The 13,082-nt window shown below is 38.4% G+C and overlaps 1 long non-coding RNA gene across 1 annotated transcript; it reads left to right on the top strand.

Annotated features, from left to right (window-relative positions):
* The first annotated feature begins 505 nt into the window (after positions 1 to 505).
* On the top strand, positions 506 to 12,804 carry LOC116274956. Its single transcript, XR_004183820.1, has 4 exons — positions 506 to 1,293; positions 6,272 to 6,393; positions 10,658 to 10,806; positions 12,099 to 12,804. It is a non-coding gene; the product is annotated as an uncharacterized LOC116274956 (long non-coding RNA).
* The last annotated feature ends 278 nt before the right edge of the window (positions 12,805 to 13,082 follow it).

Here is a 13,082-nt window from a genome sequence, read left to right as displayed (position 1 = left end):
GAGTAGATTAAATTTAGTGTGGAGCTACTGTATGCAGCTGTCTCTTATAAAGCAGATGTTATATCTTGTCATTGTCATCATTTTTGCAGAAAAGTACATTTTCATTGGCTCTAAAGTGTGAAAAAGTAGAATGTTTCCTATACAGGAACCCGGGAAGCCATCTGTCCAAGGGGAAGCGCCTATTCCCAAGATGATTATATAGCAGCACTAAAAATATTTATTTATTCAAACTGAATCTTAAAGACCTATGATCAGTCTTTAGATGGCCTTATACACTCCGTCAGGATTATAACCTGCCAGACAAGAATAAACTTCGCCAGCAAGAGAAGCAGTGGGGAGAGATTCCAGGCAAGTGAGTTTTCCTTGTATTCCTCTAACTTGGAGTCAAATATGCATGGATGCTCAGAAATCCACTGACCAAGATGGTCTTAACATTCCCCTTAGCTTGACTAAACTTTAAACAGATTTCTTCTTGACTATAAACCCCTGACCTCTGTTAACTGAGAGCATCTAATTTAGGAAACTTGCAATTGTAGGTTTTTTCTCTTCCCCTTTTGAGATGTACATCTCCCAGCCTCTTGCCAGTTTTACACCCAAGGAATGTCTTTCTCTAGGACCTGAGAGCCACCCCTTTGAAATGTAGTCATCAAAAAAGATACTGCCCCTCTCTCTCAGTTTCTGTGGGAGGGTAGGAGTCTAACTTGGATAAGCACAATTAGAAAACGCAGATGGCCTAATCACATGGACCAACCTCCCCCTCAACATCCTGTAGTAGTTTTCCACTAGCTTACCCCAGTGCTTAAAAACTCTCCTGCATTTTTTCCCAGTAGAAGTTGAATTTGATCTCTCACTCTTATTAGCAATAGTCTTGACTTTCACTGTAATAGTTTTGAATAAAGTCTTCCTTGCCTGTTTAACTCTGGTATAATTTCTCTTTGACACCACGGAACAACTTCTTCCAGAAATATATTGCTGGACAGTCAATATTCTAAAAGCTATACATTCCACTCAGTAATCAAATTGCCAAAATATTTGCAATACCAATGCTAGCCATTAGACCCCATTCTCTCTCACTGGAGTTCTCTCTGGAAATTTTTGTATGTCTCCAACCAGGAACCCATAATATTAATTAATGAATATTTTTTCATTCCATTACACTGTGAGCTTCTGGGAGGCAGAGATAGTTTTAATACTACTTTTCTGTTTCCAGTGTCTAAGCCAGTGCCTTGAAGAATATCACTGCATCACACTAGGGGAAGCAGTCGGGCAACCTCCCACGACATTATACATAGGGTGAGCATATAATTTATCATCTGCATCAGAACAGTTTTGAGAATAACAGGAGGCATTAAAATAATTTTATGTAATTTTTGAAACATTGTGTTGCCAGATAAATTAGTTTTATGAAAGAATGGATAAGAAAAACTCACCAAAGTATTTATTTTTAAGATGTTTCATCAAATCTATTTAACTGTTATTAGGTTCAGGGGTACAAGGCAGGTTTGTTATATAGGTTAAACTCATGTCATGGGGGTTTTTTGTATAGATTTAGTCACTTGAGTACTAGGTCTAGTAGCCAATAGTTTCATTTTTCTTGATCCTCTCTCTCCTCTCACTCTCCACCCTCAAGTAGGCGCCGATGTCTTTTGTTCCCCTCTTTGTGTCCATGTGTTCTCATCATTTAGCTCCCACTTATAAGTGAGAATGTGCAGCATTTGGTTTTCTGTTCCAGTCTTAGTTTGCTGAGGCTATGGCCTCCAGTTTCATACATGTTCCTGAAAAAGACATTATCTCATTCTTTTTTATGGCTGCATAGTATTCCATAGTGTATATGTACCACATTTTCTTCATCCACTCCACCATTGATGGGCCCTTAGGTTGATTCCATGTCTTTGCTAAATTTGGATGTTAAAAAAATCATAAGTTTTCTAAATTTGAATCTACTCAAGAACACAATTTTCATTTATACAGCTATAGATAGGAGTTTAATCAAATATTTTTCTCAGAAGTGGAGATATTTCAAAGCACAGGTGGAGAACCTAAAAATTCAACCTATACATTATTTGAATTCTCCATGTTTAATTTACTTAGTTTGCCCTTGCTTTTGTGGGTATAAATTTCAATTTCTATCTGCAAGCTTTGTTTTCAGTTATTCAACTTGATAAAGGTTGTATTTTTTGGTACTCCATTTTTTGAATGCTTTTATTATAATTTCTATCTGATTAAAAAAGGGAACACAAACTCTTTTCCAGTAATGGTCTATACTACTGTTGAACATTTAGATTGAAATTGTTCTCCAAAGTCTCAGCATTTTTAAAGTCTGTCTGAAAATGGGTAGCAAAAATAGAAAAACCAGCTGTTACGCTGAAGTGTTTGTTTCTATTCAACAAATTGGAAATAAATTGAAGTCCAGTTTCTCTCTCTCCTTCATTCTTTCTCTCTATGCATATACAATTAAATCATTATTAGAATAATTATATGTGCATTTATATATTTAACCAAGTATTTTATATATATATATATATAGTTACTTGTACATTTTAATTTTTTGCTTCTGTGTAAATTGGCAAAGCATTTCAGCTTGTTTTAGGTGCACTGTGAATTGTGAGTGTGCCTCAACCAATTTTACATACATTTCTGTTCCATAGATGCTTTAACTTACTAAGAACATTGTTTTTTACTATGATGTTCTGAACCACCAAAAATTTATTTATGTAATTGGTACCAATATATTATTTTATTCACTTAACTTTTGAATGAATTGATAACATCTTTTTCGATAATGTCATTTTTGACTGAATTAACTTATGGAAGATTTACTTTTTCCATAAACTGAATAAAAAATGAATAAATCATTATTATAATTAACTAAATTTATTTCAGCAGCCGATGATATTGACATAAAACTAACATCACTGAGCAATTCTCCTTTTGCTAATGCATTAATAGCCACCACTTTATTCTTTGTACTTACGTAAGAAAATCTGAAATCGTAATGAGCAAAATTAATATAGATGAAGAACAATCAATCTAAATAAAAAGTGTTGTTTCTAGAGTGATATGCAAATTAACTTTTATAGCTATATGTGTTAAGTTATTGTCTTTGATCACAGTACTAAAATCACTAATAAAGTTTAAAATGGCTAAACTTCTTAAGCTGTTTGGTGTTTTCTGGTTTTCATATTATTGGTGTTATTATTACTGTGCTCTTGGTGGATGGTAAAAGTCCATAAACATTTTACATTAAAACATACAGTACTTATATTCTTAAGAAACAAAAGTGCTGTATTCTTTTTAAATGGAATGCTTTTGTCTTATTAAACTTATTGCTGTCAAAATATTTGTATTCAAAATTGAAAACATTACAGCACAATAAAATAAATAGTTGTAAGTGTCCAGATGCTGTAGCGAGAAGACACAGCAGAAATGCTGAATTTCCATCTCGCGTCTCTTACCTTTCATTTCTGTGTTCACAGCTGACCCTGCCCATGACTGGCCTTGTAGCTTATTGCCTTTCCTAGACTGGGACACCAGGAAAGGCAGGAGCAATAATGTCAGATATTTTCCTTATCAATTATTAGAGTCCTCTTTAGGAAAAAGAAGATGGAATTATAAATGCAATATTATGTAACAGTTCCTTGAAATAAGTTTGTGCATATGTGGAGCCCTGCATCTTAACAACCATTAGTTTCATGGTAAATCAGCCTCTGGGTAGCCAATCAAAGGTTTGGGTCCTGGAATGTGCTCCAGGCCAAGGAAACAGATACAACTATTCTGATGTCCAACAGAAAGAGTAGTAAGAAATGAGGTTGCTGAAGAGAGCAGGAACCAGGTGATTATGTAAAAATTTGATTTGTAATCCATGGTAAAGAATTTGAATAGGATGAAAGGTAAAGAATAAATAAGTGAATAGAGCAGTGAATTAATTGTGCTTTCAAGAAATCAGGAGTAGGAAGAAATAGAAAGGTCTCTTCTTTTATCCAAAGGCAGTCATCAGATGTAACCCTTATGATTAGATCCAGGAGGGGTGGCATGCTGTCACATGCAGAAATCTAAGTGGTTAGATGGGTGAGGGTCCCTCATGGCCATGACTATCCTAACTTTCTGTTTTCTCATCCACAAAATGTGAGAGTTAGGCTAAGGTTATTTATGTCTCCAAAATTTACTTCTAAAATTCTTTGAAAACATTCTTCTTTCTTTCTTTCAATTTTGATATTGGTGTGAAGAATGGTTTTCCATAGTTCCCTAACTCCCAAATGAATTTTAGGATTTTTACTGTGATACCTTTTCTAGTATTTGGATGCAATGTTATTTGATCATTTGTTTTTATGAGATGTTTTATAACGTATTTGTATCTTCACCTTCTGTCTCAACTATTACCTGCTTTAAGTTAGTGACAAGGCAGTGACAAGGACTTATCTTTCTTATGATCTTATCAACAATTCTATTATTTTATTTTTAATTTTTATGGGTACATAGTAGGTGTATATATTTATGTGGTACATGAAATGTTTTGATACAGGCATATAATGCATAATAATGACATTAGGGTAAATGCGATATCCATCGTCTCATGCGTTTATCATTTCTTGGTATTATAAACATTTCAGTTACACTTTTTAAGGCCTACTCATCTTTGAACTCCCCAAAGTGCCTTTCAAAGTCTCTGGCACATGTCTACTGTATCTCTCATAAAGCCTTTGGTGGAAGGCAAACCAACCCGAAACTTAGTGGCTAAAACAGCAAACTATTATTATTTCTTACAATTCTGTGAGTCCACTTGGCATTTCTTCCATTCTGTGCTAGCGTGGTCTAGAATGGCCTGACTTACATCTGGTTTTTGATATCTTACGTGGTCCACGGGCTCTCAACTGAGATGGCCAGGATGGCTGGTCTCTCTTCTTGTGGTCTCTCAACCTCCAGGAGGCTAGTCCACACTTAGTCACATGGGAGCAGAAATCATCTCAGCCCCAAGAGAGGAGAAAAGCCAATCTACAGGCACTTTTCACTCCTCTGCCTATTCCATATTTGCTGATATTCTATTGGTCACACCAAGTCACAAGACCAACCCCAGGTTCACAGGGAAGAGAAATATTCTCTACTTCTTGATAAGTTGAATTTCCTTCAATGTATCCAATTCATTTGGCAGCCAGTGATTTCTGCAAGCATATGTCTACTTCACCCTTAAGGTGACACTGAAGCAGGAAAGCAAGCTGTTTCCATTATATCCCTCTGGCCCTGACCTGGCTAGAAGTACAGATTTTGGGGAAAGTAAAAGGGAAAAACTGTGAAGAATGTGGCTCTGTTAGTAGGTTAATGGGAGAATAGGAAAGAAACATTTCCTGTTTGTGAATATCTTCAGCACTGTAAAAATACTGGAATGAAATAAAAAATGAATAAGAAATCCTGTGATACTTTACCTAATTGGGGCTCCATAAATACCATTTGTAAATGGCTCATTTTATACAACTAAGGCTTGTTAATGTGCAAAAGTGCAAACGGCATACATTTTGCTATCTTTCATGTCATGATTTGAATTCTATCCAGGCCACTGCCTAGCATGTGACCTTGAGGAAAGTACTTAAAACAACCTCAGTTTTCTAATTTCTTAAGTGAGATAGTTATAATTAAAAGACTGCTCCAAATAATATAACATATATGATTCACACATGCTAAGCAGCCAGGAGTTGGCTCCTTTCTTTATTTTCTTATGTATACTTCAGTTTGTATAGTATTATGCACTTTTTTGAAAGATACGTGCTTTCAGTTCCTAAAGTTTTAAACTGCTTTCTATATGAATAACAAACTCACATGTACTTGTGTGTATTGTGCATATTGTTACAGCTCTCAGTAGGTACAAAGTGATGCGCTAAGTGGTTTATTAAAAATGAATCATTAAAACCTCACAAGAGATCAATGAGGCTGGTACCATGATTTAATAGTGAGGGAAACTGAGAATAGAGATGTTGAATGGTTTTACCGGAGAAGGAAACCGCAAATAGAAATGTTGAATAAGGTACACGGCAGGTTTAAATAAAATAAAACATGAAGCTGAGGTTGTAACACACGGCAGCGTGTCTCTAGATACGTCCTCCTAACCACAATGCCCAGCTGCTAATTGACGGCAAAGATTCATTGCAGTTAAAATGAATTTTAAAACCAAATTTTAAAAAGGGAATCTATTGTATTAATTAAAATGAAATGTGATTGTAATTAATTTAAAATAGTCTCCAGATTTTTTCCCTTTATACTTGCACTTATTTCCCCTTAGTCCATTCAGGTTGCAGAGACGGAATACCACAGACCGGGTAGCTTATAAGCAACAAATGTTCATTTCTCACAATTCTGGAGACTGAGAAGTCCATGATCAAAGAACTGGCAGATGTGGGTCAGGTAAGGTTCTGCTTCCTTGTTCATAGAAGGCCACCTTGTCAATATAATCTCACATGACAGAACAAATAAATGAACTCTCTGGATCTTGTTTTTATTTTATTTATTTATTTGTTTGTTTGTTTATTTATTTATTTATTTTTGAGAGGGAGTCTTGCTCTGTCACCCAGGCTGGAGTGCAGTGGCGTGATCTTGGCTCACTGCAACCTCTGACTCCTGGGTTCAAGCGATTCTCCTGCCTCAGCCTCCCGAGCAGATGGGATTACAGGTGCCCGCCACCAGGTCCAGCTGATTTTTGTTTAGTAGAGACGGGGTTTCACCATATTGGCCAGGCTGGTCTAGAACTCCTGACCTCAGGATCCACTGCCTCGGCCTCCCAAAGTGCGGGGATTACAGGCGTGAGCCACCGTGGCTGGCCTGGAGTTTATTTTCTAGGGTTCCTAATCCCATTCATGAGAGCTCCACTCTCCAACCTAATCACTTTCCAAAGGCTGCACGTTCACTTATCATCATCTTGGGGGCCAGGTTTCCAGATATGAATTTGGAGGGAGGGGAATAAACACTGAGTCTATAGCACCCCTTAACAAAACAGTTTTGTTTTAGAAAAAATATCTAGAAAAGTAAAAGCCATCTAGATTAAACTGCTTGTTTTCCTAAAATTATTTTGAGAGGTGGCCTAGAGACAAAGTGTCATGGTATTTTAATTTTAATCGGTCACTATAGTGCCTTGCTGGTCAGAGAAAGTGTTTTCTAAGTTTGTCCTGACAAGGGTGGGGTGTATTACACAAGATTATAGCTCTGCTCCAGCAAACTTTTGGAGTTAAAAATGGGTTGTCATTTTGAAAAGGACAAGGACATAATAAAATATTCAAAAGGTCAAAGGCATATTTTGTTATACCTAAAATAGTTACGCTTTTGCACAGAATTTTAAATGTAAGCTAGGCTCCAAAAGTGTAGAGCCCCTTAATTGTATTTTCACTTGTTAAATGCTAACGATGTGCTTGACAGAAATTTTGATAGAGATATACAACGTATTTCTTAATTTAAGAAAAATCTGTCTTACAGAGAAGACAATTCAGCTTTTGTCAATTCAGTTGTGAGTCACATAACTGAGTCAGTTAGATATACTCATACAGTTTAATACCAGAAACATAATATACCGGGAAAAAATCCAGCATCTCTTAATTTTTGGAGGAGAGAGGACATTGTCTTTCTCTAGTTATGCTGTCTATCTTCCCTTTTCTGCCATTTTTATTCATGTCACTGAATGTTTCATGCTTTCCTTTGCCTTCACTGAACACTACTTACTCTGCAATTTTCTGCAGAAGTGGCTTCTCAACTGTCTACACCCTAGTTACCTAAGGGTCAGGTTGAAACTAGACTGGTAGACTTCTTGCTTAACACTGCTGCTTAACACTGCTGCTTCTTTGCCTCGTGCTAAAATTTTTACATATCTGAGATCCTATGAATGGACTATAGAGCACAACACCCTTCTATATTCCTGTTCTGGATACACCTTATATTTTGGATGCTGGCTTAACTCCCCTCTATTCCTTATTGCTGCTGCATGTATGGAATAACGTATTCAACGTTCACTCTCAAGCTCACTACTGTAGCTGCTCACACATACAGCTACACTCTGGTTATTACCTCATTCTGGTTCTTACACAGAATACCCTGCAGAAGTAGCTCCTTGAGGTGGGGGACAGTTTCTCTGGGGTTAAACACTGTGTCTTCAACAATAAAGTATCTGGTACATATTAGGTACTTAACTAAGTAGTTATTAAATAAATAAATACATAATCACATCATATGAGGAAATCTTATTCCGATATCTTGCCTAAATTCCAAGAGCTCACTATTTTTACCACTTCCTATCTTTCCAGCTCTCTTGTGACCCAAATTTTACTCTACATTTTACATCATGTTGACTACTATTCCTATCCTTTCTCTATTTTCTCCTAATCTCTCAGTTATTCTCTCTGTTTTACATATTTTACTGACACCAATAAGATGGACCTCTCCTTGCCAAACACTCTTTACTATTACATGCCCCTTCCTAGACAGTACATAGTCGTAAGGCAAAACTCTGACCCAGTCCCATAAGCTGTCTCTAATGGCAGCAGTGGCCCATCTGGAGTGGCCACTGCCAAGGCGCCAGCTGCAGCAGAGAAGTGTAGCCAGGGCTGCATGCTCTGCAAAGCCGGCAGGAGCCCTACCCCATTCTGAGTTGATGAGGCAGGAGCCTTGTGCTTCTGGACACAGCTGCAGCCACCCATCTGTGGCTGTGGACACAGGCATCCCTGCATTCTCCGGGCCTGGGAAGCTCTCCTGCCCCCAAAGGCTCAGAAGTGCTGCTCCTGCTGCTTGGCCTCTCCTTCCTCTCAGCACCAGCTCTGATTTCACAGCAAAGTTGTGGCTGAGTCTAGGCGTTGTCACAACCTGGCTGGGTGTACACATGCTCAGGGTGGCACTGACATGCCAGCCCCCTGCCTCTTCAGCCCCCTCTGGACTTTGAACACCGACAAGTATGGGAGGGAGACTGAGTGGGGGGCTGAGGGCGGCATATTGTGAGCCTGCAGGCACCTCTCGGCATGAACCACCTGGGTGCCATGAACAGTGGCAGGAGACAGACGGGCTCCTGGGCTGAAAGGAGTAGGTCCCTGGTTAAACCCCATCTTCAAGCCAGACACAGCCTGAAGCCTGGGAGCCAGGCTGCCAGTTCCGCAGACTGGAGTGCAAAATTATGAATGCTTTTTCTGGGCCAGCCCATGGCCACCAATCCAATCAGCATTCACTTCATCCCCTCTGAAGCCCATAAAAAACCCCGGACTCAGCCAGACTCAGGCAAATGATGGGACTACCTGCCTGTGGAGAGAAGCTACCCACTCTGTCTCCTCTCTACTGAGAACTGTACACTCATTGGGACAGCCTGCGGCCTGCCTGTAGATAGGAGCTACCCACTCTGGGTTTCCTCTCTGCTGAGGGCTGCACAGATGTTGCGATGACCTGCCTATGGAAAAGAGCTACCCACTTCTGGTTGCCTGGGAGCTGAACTGCTACTCAATAAAGCACCCTCCAGTTGTCCACGTTGTCCACCTATCTCATTCATGCTGGATGCAGGACAAGAACTCAGGACCCTCCAAATAGCAGGACTGAAAGAGCTATAGCACACACAGCTGAAACATGCCTCTTCCCACCCCACTTGACACACTGCAGGTGATGAGGAGAGAGTAGCTGCGGCCCTCTGGGGACCCCAGACCTTGGAGCTCCCCAAAACAGGGCTGTGACACCCTCTTTGGGACTCTGTAGTTCCTGGCATCTCCCAGCTTCCAGGTGTCACCCCATTCCCCCATGCCCGCAGTGGAAGCCGCTTATAGTACTCCTGGTCCAGCCACTGCAACTGGCATGCCTGGCTATGTGCAGTGGCCAGACCCCACGCTTGCCTGCTCACACATCCCTCGCCACTCAGCCCCTGGCTACCCCTTGGCAGGTGTGGGTTCTGGGCCTACAGAGCAAGCTGAGTGCAGCCTGCCAGGCCGAGTGGGCAGAATGAGCCCAGCAGCCCCTAGCAAAACTTTGGCAAAGGTGCCACTGTATATAGAGGTTTCTGGCTGGCAAAGTGACACCCCAAGGATCCCATGACACCTCCTCCTGTCTTTTGCTCAAACTGTCAAGCACAGCAAAAGAAAATCACACAATCATGCATATGAGCTGCATGACTCCTCCATTTTCAAATACTTTCGTATCTTCATTCTAACATTCTTTCAGATTCAGATGTATGGTGCAACTTTAGACTCTATTACAAAAACCAGTGGATGATTTTGAGTTCTTCACTTACTGCAACTCTTCTGGAATCTTCACTGTCTTGACTTTATTGGCACTATCTTCTAAATTTCATTCTAATTCTGGCCATTCTTTCTCAGGAACTCTAATCTAAATCTACATCTTCCTTTTGAACAAAAGAAAGGCTGTAGAACACTATTTTTATTTACTTCTTAAAGGTTACTGTTGCATAGCTGTTTAGTTCTATTTTGATTTTATGAAAAAAATAAAATAAATTGCTTTATTTTATGAGTATCCAAAAGCTACAGGTTTGTATTTGTATACAATCAAAATTTGTCTTAGCCTTATACTACTATGGTAATCTCCAGATTATAAGTTCAAATTTACCTGCAAATTTTAGATTTAGTTTACATATGACAGCAGCTAGATAAGGCTGTTTTAAATATATGTTCCTGCTGTAACTTTTCCGCTTATCTTTGAGGTGGTATAAAGAGAAGAGAGAGTTGGAATGCAGGAAGAGTGGCCAATCACAGTATTACAGTGATGTGCTTTGGAAACAGCAAAGCCTTTGATTCAGACAGAACTATAGAAGAAACCAAGAACTGTCCTTTCACTGTCTAGTGGACTTTGGTAAATTACTTTAGTTCTCTGAGTCTTCGGTTCCTCATATTTAAAATAGATACAATAATGACTCCCTAACATAAATCATTTACAAGTATTTCAAGAGCAATGTTTGCACATATTAGGGATTTAGAAATACTGCTTTTTTCCCTTTTGTCTCCTACTTCCATCATAATGCAGGTTAGATCACAACAGAAATGTTTAGGTTTTTTTGTATATAGCAAAATTTTCTCTTTTTGTTAAGGTTTAGATGGATGATTCATTCATATGAATATCTCTACAACCAAGATATAATTTTTCTTTTGAGGATGACTTTATTATTAACTAACTTAGGTTTTAAGATTCAAGGACATTGGAAGTAGAATTTAAAATATTGGCTTCTGCAAAATGTTTAAGTAACAAAACTAAACCCAGAATCTAGTCACATTCAAATAGATTATATTCAATCTTTAGAATGGAAATCAACACAATTTCCACACTCTAATTTTAGTAATATGATGACTAGGCATACTTTTTTCATCCTATTTAAATCAATATGGAGAGCAAGCAAAAGTAACATCTCCCTACTCTAGAATACACCTGCTTCTGCAAATGAAACTAAGCCCACTCATCAGCTTATTTATCAAAACCATTAGCTTGGGGTATCAAAACTCATTTCAATGACCACCAATCCAAATTTCTTATGCTATTTCATAACCTCTGCCCATTCCCAATCTAGAGTGGACAACTGTCCCAGTTTTCTCAAGACTTAAGTTTTAGCACCGTAAGTTCCACATGCTGGGAAAATCTTTAGCCCCAGGCAAACCAGGACAGTTAATTACTCTATCTGCCACTTGCCTAGAACGAAATCATGTCCTCTGCAGCAACATGAATGCAGCTGGAAGCCATTATCTTAAGCAAACTAATGCAGAAACAGAAAAACAAATACTGCATGTTCTCACTTATAAGTGGGAGCTTAACATTGGGTACACACAGACATAAAAATAGGAACAATAGACACTGGAGAATAGAAGGAGGGGGAAGTGGGGGAAAGGGTTGAAAAACTACCTATTGTTATTGGTACTATGCTCACTACTGGGTGATGGATTCATTTATACTCCAAACCACAGCGTCATGCAATACACCTTCGTAACAAATCTATATGTTATCCTTGATTCTAAAATAAAAGTTGAAAAAAAAATCATCCAGTCAAGGCTCCAGTACTCTGCAAATTCTCTTTTTAAATTTATCCTCTTAAATTTTGTCAAAACAGCATTCTCCATTGCTTCAGTGGGTCTAACATACTCTTTCTTGATCAACAGGTTTTTCTGATGGGCTTTTGGAGAAATCAACTGTCAACATTCTCCACAACAATCACTAACTCTATCAAACAACTCAAGAAGGAAGTAAAGATAATTAATAAAGTAAGTTAGGTTGTATTACACTCACAAATAAAAACAATTGGAATCATTTCTGGGTGACGTATGGAGCTAATAAAGTACTAAAAAGGTATCAATGATTTTAGGTAAAAGATCTTGCCACCCCGCTCTTGTTATGTGGCAATGCCTAAAGAAGAGATAGCACCAGCTGCAATAATGCCCCAATGGTTAAGATATGCCATTTACTCAAATTGGAAAATCCAGGTATGTTCATGAAACTTACCAATCTTTGGTTACTAGTAGGAAGTTTGCACAAGCAGCAACTACCACAGTTGTTCTAAAAACAGGGTGCTGACAAAAGGCCACTCTTTCAGGCTATGAAGATATTTTGGCTTTTGTTTTCACAATTCGAGACTCAGCAGCTTTCTGGACAGAAACTGCTGGAGTCCAGGCTATGGTATACTTGTTTCATCTGTTCTCTCCTTCTTGGCTTCTGTCAGCTTTCTTGTCATTGTTTCACTTGAGAACAATTATACAGCTTTGTCATTTTCCCAGTTAAAGACCCATTTCCATTTTGGTGTTAATGCTGCTATTTTTTTTCACTCCTAATGTATAAGAGCAAGCAAATTTTAAGATACGGTTCTAACAAGAGTTGAGAGTTGAAAGAGGATTCAAAAATCCACACACACACACAAAAAGGGCTCTTCTGATCATTTACATTTATAAAATAAAATGGCAATAGATGTGATTCATTTGATATTCATTAATAAGATTCTTAATAAAAACCTACCATGTGGTAGGAGTTCAATCAGATTCTGAGAAAAATATAAAAGAAAAAATGTATCCTGCTCTAAAGACTCTGCTCATAGACTGTTTAGGAGACATTCAGACTTGGTTTCTCTTATTCACATTGTCCTATAATACAAC

This window comes from Papio anubis, chromosome 5, assembly GCF_008728515.1.
Source record: "Papio anubis isolate 15944 chromosome 5, Panubis1.0, whole genome shotgun sequence".
Classification (NCBI taxonomy): domain Eukaryota; kingdom Metazoa; phylum Chordata; class Mammalia; order Primates; family Cercopithecidae; genus Papio; species Papio anubis.
The sequence above is the reverse complement of the archived record's forward strand: the minus strand, read 5'-3'. Positions and strand labels throughout refer to the sequence as shown.